We start from the raw sequence: 10,449 nt of genomic DNA, 5'->3' as shown, positions 1-10,449 counted from the left end.
CACACCGCTCACAGCATTAAACTACCCATAACTACCAGGACCAGCACACACACCGCTCACAGCATTAAACTACCCATAACAACCAGGACCAGCCCACATCCCGCTCACAGCATTAAACTACCCATAACAACCAGGACCAGACAACACACCGCTCACAGCATAAAACTACCCATAACTACCAGGAGCAGCACACACACCGCTCACAGCATTAAACTACCCATAACTACCAGGAGCAGCAGACACACCGCTCACAGCATTAAACTACCCATAACAACCAGGACCAGCACACACACCGCTCACAGCATGAAACTACCCATAACTACCAGGACCAGCACACACACCGCTCACAGCATTAAACTACCCATAACTACCAGGACCAGCCCACACACCGCTCACAGCATTAATCTACCCATAACAACCAGGACCAGCCCACACACCGCTCACAGCATTAAACTACCCATAACAACCAGGACCAGCACACACACCGCTCACAGCATGAAACTACCCATAACAACCAGGACCAGCCCACACACCGCTCACAGCATTAAACTACCCATAAATACCAGGACCAGCACACACACCGCTCACAGCATTAAACTACCCATAACTACCAGGACCAGCACACACACCGCTCACAGCATTAAACTACCCATAACAACCAGGACCAGCCCACACACCGCTCACAGCATTAAACTACCCATAACTACCAGGACCAGCACACACACCGCTCACAGCATTAAACTACCCATAACTACCAGGACCAGCCCACACACCGCTCACAGCATTAAACTACCCATAACTACCAGGACCAGCACACACACCGCTCACAGCATTAAACTACCCATAACTACCAGGACCAGCACACACACAGCTCACAGCATTAAACTACCCATAACTACCAGGAGCAGCACACACACCGCTCACAGCATTAAACCACCCATAACTACCAGGAGCAGCACACACCGCTCACAGCATTAAACTACCCATAACTACCAGGAGCAGCACACACACCGCTCACAGCATTAAACTACCCATAACTACCAGGAGCAGCACACACACCGCTCACAGCATTAAACTACCCATAACTACCAGGAGCAGCACACACACCGCTCACAGCATTAAACTACCCATAACTACCAGGACCAGCACACACACCGCTCACAGCATTAAACCACCCATAACTACCAGGAGCAGCACACACATCGCTCACAGCATTAAACTACCCATAACTACCAGGAGCAGCACACACACCGCTCACAGCATTAAACTACCCATAACTACCAGGAGCAGCACACACACCGCTCACAGCATTAAACTACCCATAACTACCAGGAGCAGCACACACACCGCTCACAGCATTAAACTACCCATAACTACCAGGACCAGCACACACACCGCTCACAGCATTAAACTACCCATAACAACCAGGACCAGCACACACACCGCTCACAGCATTAAACTACCCATAACAACCAGGACCAGCCCACACACCGCTCACAGCATTAAACTACCCATAAATACCAGGACCAGCACACACACTGCTCACAGCATTAAACTACCCATAACTACCAGGACCAGCCCACACACCGCTCACAGCATTAAACTACCCATAACAACCAGGACCAGCCCACACACCGCTCACAGCATTAAACTACCCATAACTACCAGGAGCAGCACACACATCGCTCACAGCATTAAACTACCCACAACTACCAGGAGCAGCACACACACCGCTCACAGCATTAAACTCCCCATAACTACCAGGAGCAGCACACACACCGCTCACAGCATTAAACTACCCATAACTACCAGGACCAGCACACACACCGCTAACAGCATTAAACTACCCATAACAACCAGGACCAGCACACACACCGCTCACAGCATTAAACTACCCAAAACTACCAGGAGCCGCACACACACCGCTCACAGCATTAAACTACCCATAACTACCAGGACCAGAACACACACCGCTCACAGCATTAAACTACCCATAACTACCAGGACCAGCCCACATCCCGCTCACAGCATTAAACTACCCATAACTACCAGGACCAGAACACACACCGCTCACAGCATTAAACTACCCATAACTACCAGGACCAGCCCACATCCCGCTCACAGCATTAAACTACCCATAACAACCAGGACCAGACAACACACCGCTCACAGCATTAAACTACCCATAACTACCAGGAGCAGCACACACACCGCTCACAGCATTAAACTACCCATAACTACCAGGAGCAGCAGACACACCGCTCACAGCATTAAACTACCCATAACAACCAGGACCAGCACACACACCGCTCACAGCATGAAACTACCCATAACTACCAGGACCAGCACACACACCGCTCACAGCATTAAACTACCCATAACTACCAGGACCAGCCCACACACCGCTCACAGCATTAATCTACCCATAACAACCAGGACCAGCCCACACACCGCTCACAGCATTAAACTACCCATAACAACCAGGACCAGCACACACACCGCTCACAGCATGAAACTACCCATAACAACCAGGACCAGCCCACACACCGCTCACAGCATTAAACTACCCATAAATACCAGGACCAGCACACACACCGCTCACAGCATTAAACTACCCATAACTACCAGGACCAGCACACACACCGCTCACAGCATTAAACTACCCATAACAACCAGGACCAGCCCACACACCGCTCACAGCATTAAACTACCCATAACTACCAGGACCAGCACACACACCGCTCACAGCATTAAACTACCCATAACTACCAGGACCAGCCCACACACCGCTCACAGCATTAAACTACCCATAACTACCAGGACCAGCACACACACCGCTCACAGCATTAAACTACCCATAACTACCAGGACCAGCACACACACAGCTCACAGCATTAAACTACCCATAACTACCAGGAGCAGCACACACACCGCTCACAGCATTAAACCACCCATAACTACCAGGAGCAGCACACACATCGCTCACAGCATTAAACTACCCATAACTACCAGGAGCAGCACACACACCGCTCACAGCATTAAACTACCCATAACTACCAGGAGCAGCACACACACCGCTCACAGCATTAAACTACCCATAACTACCAGGAGCAGCACACACACCGCTCACAGCATTAAACTACCCATAACTACCAGGAGCAGCACACACACCGCTCACAGCATTAAACTACCCATAACAACCAGGACCAGCACACACACCGCTCACAGCATTAAACTACCCATAACAACCAGGACCAGCCCACACACCGCTCACAGCATTAAACTACCCATAAATACCAGGACCAGCACACACACCGCTCACAGCATTAAACTACCCATAACTACCAGGACCAGCCCACACACCGCTCACAGCATTAAACTACCCATAACAACCAGGACCAGCCCACACACCGCTCACAGCATTAAACTACCCATAACTACCAGGACCAGCACACACACCGCTCACAGCATTAAACTACCCATAACTACCAGGACCAGCCCACACACCGCTCACAGCATTAAACTACCCATAACTACCAGGACCAGCACACACACCGCTCACAGCATTAAACTACCCATAACTACCAGGACCAGCACACACACCGCTCACAGCATTAAACTACCCATAACAACCAGGACCAGCCCACACACCGCTCACAGCATTAAACTCCCCATAACTACCAGGACCAGCACACACACCGCTCAGAGCATTAAACTACCCATAACTACCAGGACCAGCCCACACACCGCTCACAGCATTAAACTACCCATAACTACCAGGACCAGCTCACACACCGCTCACAGCATTAAACTACCCATAACTACCAGGACCAGCACACACACTGCTCACAGCATTAAACTACCCATAATTACCAGGACCAGCACACACACCGCTCACTGCATTAAACTACCAATAACAACCAGGACCAGCACACACACCGCTCACAGCATTAAACTACCCATAACTACCAGGAGCAGCACACACACCGCTCACAGCATTAAACTACCCATAACTACCAGGAGCAGCACACACACCGCTCACAGCATGAAACTACCCATAACTACCAGGACCAGCACACACAAGCTCACAGCATTAAACTACCCATAACAACCAGGACCAGCACACACACCGCTCACAGCTTTAAACTACCCATAACTACCAGGAGCAGCACACACACCGCTCACAGCATTAAACTACCCATAACTACCAGGAGCAGCACACACACCGCTCACAGCATTAAACTACCCATAACTACCAGGAGCAGCACACACACCGCTCACAGCATGAAACTACCCATAACTACCAGGACCAGCACACACAAGTTCACAGCATTAAACTACCCATAACTACCAGGACCAGCACACACAAGCTCACAGCATTAAACTACCCATAACAACCAGGACCAGCACACACACCGCTCACAGCTTTAAACTACCCATAACTACCAGGACCAGCACACACACCGCTCACAGCATTAAACTACCCATAACTACCAGGACCAGCACACACACCGCTCACAGCATTAAACTACCCATAACTACCAGGACCAGCACACACACCACTCACAGCATTAAAATACCCATAACAACCAGGACCAGCACACACACCGCTCACAGCATTAAACTACCCATAACTACCAGGAGCAGCAGACACACCGCTCACAGCATTAAACTACCCATAACTACCAGGACCAGCACACACACCGCTCACTGCATTAAACTACCCATAACAACCAGGACCAGCACACACACCGCTCACAGCATTAAACTACCCATAACTACCAGGAGCAGCACACACACCGCTCACAGCATGAAACTACCCATAACTACCAGGAGCAGCACACACACCGCTCACAGCATGAAACTACCCATAACTACCAGGACCAGCACACACACCGCTCACAGCATTAAACTACCCATAACTACCAGGAGCAGCACACACACCGCTCACAGCATTAAACTACCCATAACTACCAGGAGCAGCACACACACCGCTCACAGCATTAAACTACCCATAACTACCAGGAGCAGCACACACACCGCTCACAGCATTAAACTACCCATAACTACCAGGACCAGCACACACACCGCTCAAAGCATTAAACTACCCATAACTACCAGGAGCAGCACACACACCGCTCACAGCATTAAACTACCCATAACTACCAGGAGCAGCACACACACCGCTCACAGCATTAAACTACCCATAACTACCAGGACCAGCACACACACCGCTCACAGCATGAAACTACCCATAACTACCAGGACCAGCACACACACCGCTCACAGCATGAAACTACCCATAACTACCAGGACCAGCACACACACCGCTCACAGCATTAAACTACCCATAACTACCAGGACCAGCACACACACCGCTCACAGCATTAAACTACCCATAACTACCAGGACCAGCACACACACCGCTCACAGCATTAAACTACCCATAACTACCAGGACCAGCACACACACCGCTCACAGCATTAAACTACCCATAACTACCAGGACCAGCACACACACCGCTCACAGCATTAAACTACCCATAACTACCAGGACCAGCACACACACCGCTCACAACATTAAACTACCCATAACTACCAGGAGCAGCAGACACACTGCTCACAGCATTAAACTACCCATAACTACCAGGACCAGCACACACACCGCTCACTGCATTAAACTACCCATAACAACCAGGACCAGCACACACACCGCTCACAGCATTAAACTACCCATAACTACCAGGAGCAGCACACACACTGCTCACAGCATTAAACTACCCATAACTACCAGGACCAGCACACACACCGCTCACAGCATTAAACTACCCATAACTACCAGGACCAGCACACACACCGCTCACAGCATTAAACTACCCATAACTACCAGGACCAGCACACACACCGCTCACAGCATTAAACTACCCATAACAACCAGGACCAGCACACACACCGCTCACAGCATTAAACTACCCATAACTACCAGGAGCAGCACACACACCGCTCACAGCATTAAACTACCCATAACTACCAGGACCAGCACACACACCGCTCACAGCATTAAACTACCCATAACTACCAGGACCAGCACACACACCGTTCACGGCATTAAACTACCCATAACTACCAGGAGCAGCAGACACACCGCTCACAGCATTAAACTACCCATAGCTACCAGCACCACCAAACCACAAACATAAAAAACGAAAAGTAAATAGTCTCTTCCCCGCCCTCACCCCTGACTGGAGGGCCTCAAACATTTACACTATACATGTGTGTATATAATTATTCCAACACATCAATTCCACCCTTCAGACAGACACAGATCAACCCATATTTCCCAAATGTCTGACCAAATGTCCCTAAAAATAAACATTTCACCTAACAGCACAATGATGTTTCCGACTGTGGTTCATCAAATCCCCCAGCAATACTGTGTGCAGGTCAAACCGCATCCTGATATTATGGCAGGGTTAGTTCCATTTGCTTTGCCCCTAAAAACCTGGTATTAGGTTTGTGTTGGGCGAGGGGTAAGCTGATCCTAGATCTGTGCCTTCTGCTTACAAACAATTTCTACCTGGCACTAGAGAGCCTATATGCTTTCATAACAACCTAGCATTGTGCATTGGGACTTAAACTCATGAAACTCTTTATTGTTAATTTTACAGACACAAGCAAAGGACATTTCTGAATAGATCAGTGAATGACTACAAATGTATTATTGTTCATGTATTTCTGCGAAAGAGTGAGAGAGCGAATGAGCTTTAAAGTGAGAAAGTTAGATGGGTGAAGATGAGACAGGGACTTTTGTTTAGGGAACATTCTCAATCTTCTGCAAAACATCAGTGTGCTCATTCTTCTAAACTGACAAGTCAGTAAAAAGAGCTCTCTCTTTCCGACGTCTTGATTGAACTAGTTTAATTAGTTGTAATACTGTCTGAAAAGCATATTTCATTACAAGCCCTTTTATTCAACAAGAAAAAAGCATTTTTCCTTAGATGTAAATTCTCCATTGCTTCTACTCAACCCTGCTATTTGCTTATCTCCGTAATGCCTTTTCTTTGTCACTGATTTTTTATGAGAATTCCAACTTCAGCTTTATCCAAATAAAATTATACATTATTTTGCATTCTGTAAAACATGTATGCTCAAGCAATTGACAGGAAATTAATAAAAATGGCCAATGTGCCATTAATAAAAATGGCCAAATATGTGTACAAAAGCTATTTTCTCTGCGTAGATTTGTGGGGGGTTGTCAGCATGAGCCATGCATGTAAGAGGATGGTCAGAGGTGGGCAGACACATTGGAGGCTTGTTAAATGCCCATTGGTTTCAATTGGTATAAAATTCATAACAGGAGACATTGTCACGTCCGTCTTAAGGAGTAGACCAAAATGCAGCGGGAATGTGTATACTCATCTTCTATTTTATTAGAAGGAAACTGACCACAAAACAAAAATAACAAACATTGACGGAAACAGTCCTGTCAGTTGCAACAAACACTAAACAGGAAACAACTACCCACCAATCCCATAGAAAAAACACCGCTCTTAAATAGGACCTTCAATTAGAAGCAACGAGGAGCAGCTGCTTCCAATTGAAGGTCAACCCAATTAACTAAACATAGAAATAGAAAACCTAGAATGAACATAGAAATACACTACCATAGAACATTAACCAAAAAAAAACAAAACACACTAAACAAACACCCCCTTTTACTGGTCAGGACGTGACAGTACCCCACTCCCCCCCCCCCCCCCCCCCCCCCCAAAGGTGCAGACCCCGGATGCACCTCAAACAAAAAGAAACCAAAACAAAAATAATCCCAAACTAAAGGGAGGGAAGGGAGGATGGCTACCGTCACCGACGGCTCCCGTGCTACACCCCCCCTCCCCAATCCTCCAACTATGGAGGTGGCTCAGGCCCTAGCGTTAGTACCCAACCTAACCTGTCCACCCCCGCTGAAGACTCAGGGCTAAGGCGCGTCGCTGGAGACCTCGGGCTGATGCGCGTCGCTGGAGACCTCGGACTGGAGGGCGACTCTGGCTGCGCCGGTTCCGGACTGTAGGGCGACTCTGGCTGCGCCGGTTCCGGACTGTAGGGCGACTCTGGCTGCGCCGGTTCCGGACTGTAGGGCGACTCTGGCTGCGCCGGTTCCGGACTGTAGGGCGACTCTGGCTGCGCCGGTTCCGGACTGTAGGGCGACTCTGCAGGCTCTGGACTGTGGGCCGTCTCTGCTGGCTCCGGACTGTGGGCCGTCTCCGCTGGCTCCGGACGGTGGGCCGTCACTAGACGGGGCACTGTCGCCGGAAGCTCTGGACGGGGCACTGTCGCCGGAAGCTCTGGACGGGGAACTGTCGCCGGAAGCTCTGGACGGGGAACTGTCGCCGGAAGCTCTGGACGGGGCACTGTAGCCGGAAGCTCTGGACGGGGCACTGTAGCCGGAAGCTCTAGACGGGGCACTGTCGCCGGAAGCTCTAGATGGGGCACTGTCGTCGGAAGCTCTAGATGGGGCACTGTCGTCGGAAGCTCTAGACGGGGCACTGTCGTCGGAAGCTCTGGACGGGCTGATGCACTGGAGGCCTGGTGCGTGGGGCTGGCACTGGAGGAACCAGACTGGTGACACGCTCCTCAAGGCTAGTGCGAGGAGCAGGAACAGGACATACTGGACTGGGCTGACGCACTGGAAGCCTAGTGCGTGGTGCTGGCTTTGGAAGCGCCAGACTACGGACACGCACCACAAGGCAAGTGCGAGGAGCAGGAACTGGATACATTGGGCCATGAATAAGCACTGGAGGTCTGGAGCACACAACTCCTTCTGGCTGAGTGCTCACTCTAGCAAGGGGCTGGAATCGCTCGCACCGGACTGTGCGTGCGCATGGGCGTGATTGTGCGCACTTCTGCATAGCACGGTGCTCTCTTGATCCGTTGCTCCCCATAATAAGCACGGGGAGTTGGCTCAGGTCTATAGCCTGACCTAGCCAATCTTCCCGTGTGCCCCCCCCCAAAAAAAAAACATTTTTGGGGCTGCCTATCAGTCTCCTCCAGCTCCCTTTGTTTGTCCTCCCAAAATCTTCGTTCATCCGCCCATGTCCATCCTTCTCCCCGGTGCTCCAATCCCCATGTTCCTGCATAGCGTTCCCGGTCCTCTCCAGTCTTCCTCCATGGTCCCTCTCCAGCTAGGATCTCTTCCCAAGTCCATGACTCCTTGTATTTCTCCTGTTGCTCCTTCCTCCGCTGCTTGGTCCTTTGGTGGTAGGTAGTTCTGTTACGTCCGTCGTAAGGAGTATCAAATCAAATCAAATGTATTTATATAGCCCTTCTTACATCAGCTGATATCTCAAAGCGCTGCACAGAAACCCAGCCTAAAACCCCAAACAGCAAGCAATGCAGGTGTAGAAGCACGGTGGCTAGGTAAAACTCCCATGAAAGGCCAAAACCTAGGAAGAAACCTAGAAAGGAACCAGGCTATGAGGGGTGGCCAGTCCTCTTCTGGCTGTGCCGGGTGGAGATTATAACAGCACATGGCCAAGATGTTCAAATGTTCATAAATGACCAGCATGGTCAAATAAGTAGTAGACCAAAATGCAGCGGGAATGTGTATACTCATCTTCTATTTTATTATAAGGAAACTGACCACAAAACAAAAATAACAAACATCGACGGAAACAGTCCTGTCAGGTGCAACAAACACTAAACAGGAAACAACTACCCACCAATCCTATAGAAAAAAAAACACCCCTCTTAAATAGGACCTTCAATTAGAAGCAACGAGGAGCAGCTGCTTCCAATTGAAGGTCAACCCAATTAACTAAACATAGAAATAGAAAACCTAGAACGAACATAGAAATACACTAACAGAACATTAATAACCTGTTAGGGCTAGGGGGCAGTATTGACACGGCTGGATAAAAAACATACCCGATTTAATCTGGTTACCACTCCTACCCAGTAACTAGAATATGCATACACTTATTACATATGGATAGAAAACACCCTAAAGTTTCTAAAACTGTTTGAATGGTGTCTGTGAGTATAACAGAACTCAAATGGCAGGTCAAAACCTGAGAGATTCCTTTACAGGAAGTGGCCTGTCTGACCATTTCTTGAACTTCGTTTCCATCTCTATCTTTTACTAAGGATCTCTGCTCTAACGTGACACTTCCTACGTCGTCCATAGGCGCTCAGAGCCCGGGAAAAACCTGAATGTCGTCATCCCAGCCCCAGGCTGAAACACATTATCGCCTTTCTCAAGTGGCCGATCAAGGGACTCTGGGCTTAGGCGCATGACCCGACAGCCCCCGCCTTTGTGATTTTTTCCTCTGTTTGCCGTAAAGGAGATTCCCTGTCGGAATATTATCGCTTTTCTACGAGAAAAATGGCGTAAAAATTGATTTTAAACAGCGGTTGACATGCTTCGAAGTACGGTAATGGAATATTTAGAATTTTT

This window comes from Salmo salar, chromosome 22, assembly GCF_965601325.2.
Source record: "Salmo salar chromosome 22, fSalSal1, whole genome shotgun sequence".
NCBI classification, from domain to species: Eukaryota; Metazoa; Chordata; class Actinopteri; order Salmoniformes; family Salmonidae; genus Salmo; species Salmo salar.
This window is presented reverse-complemented; position numbering follows the sequence as displayed.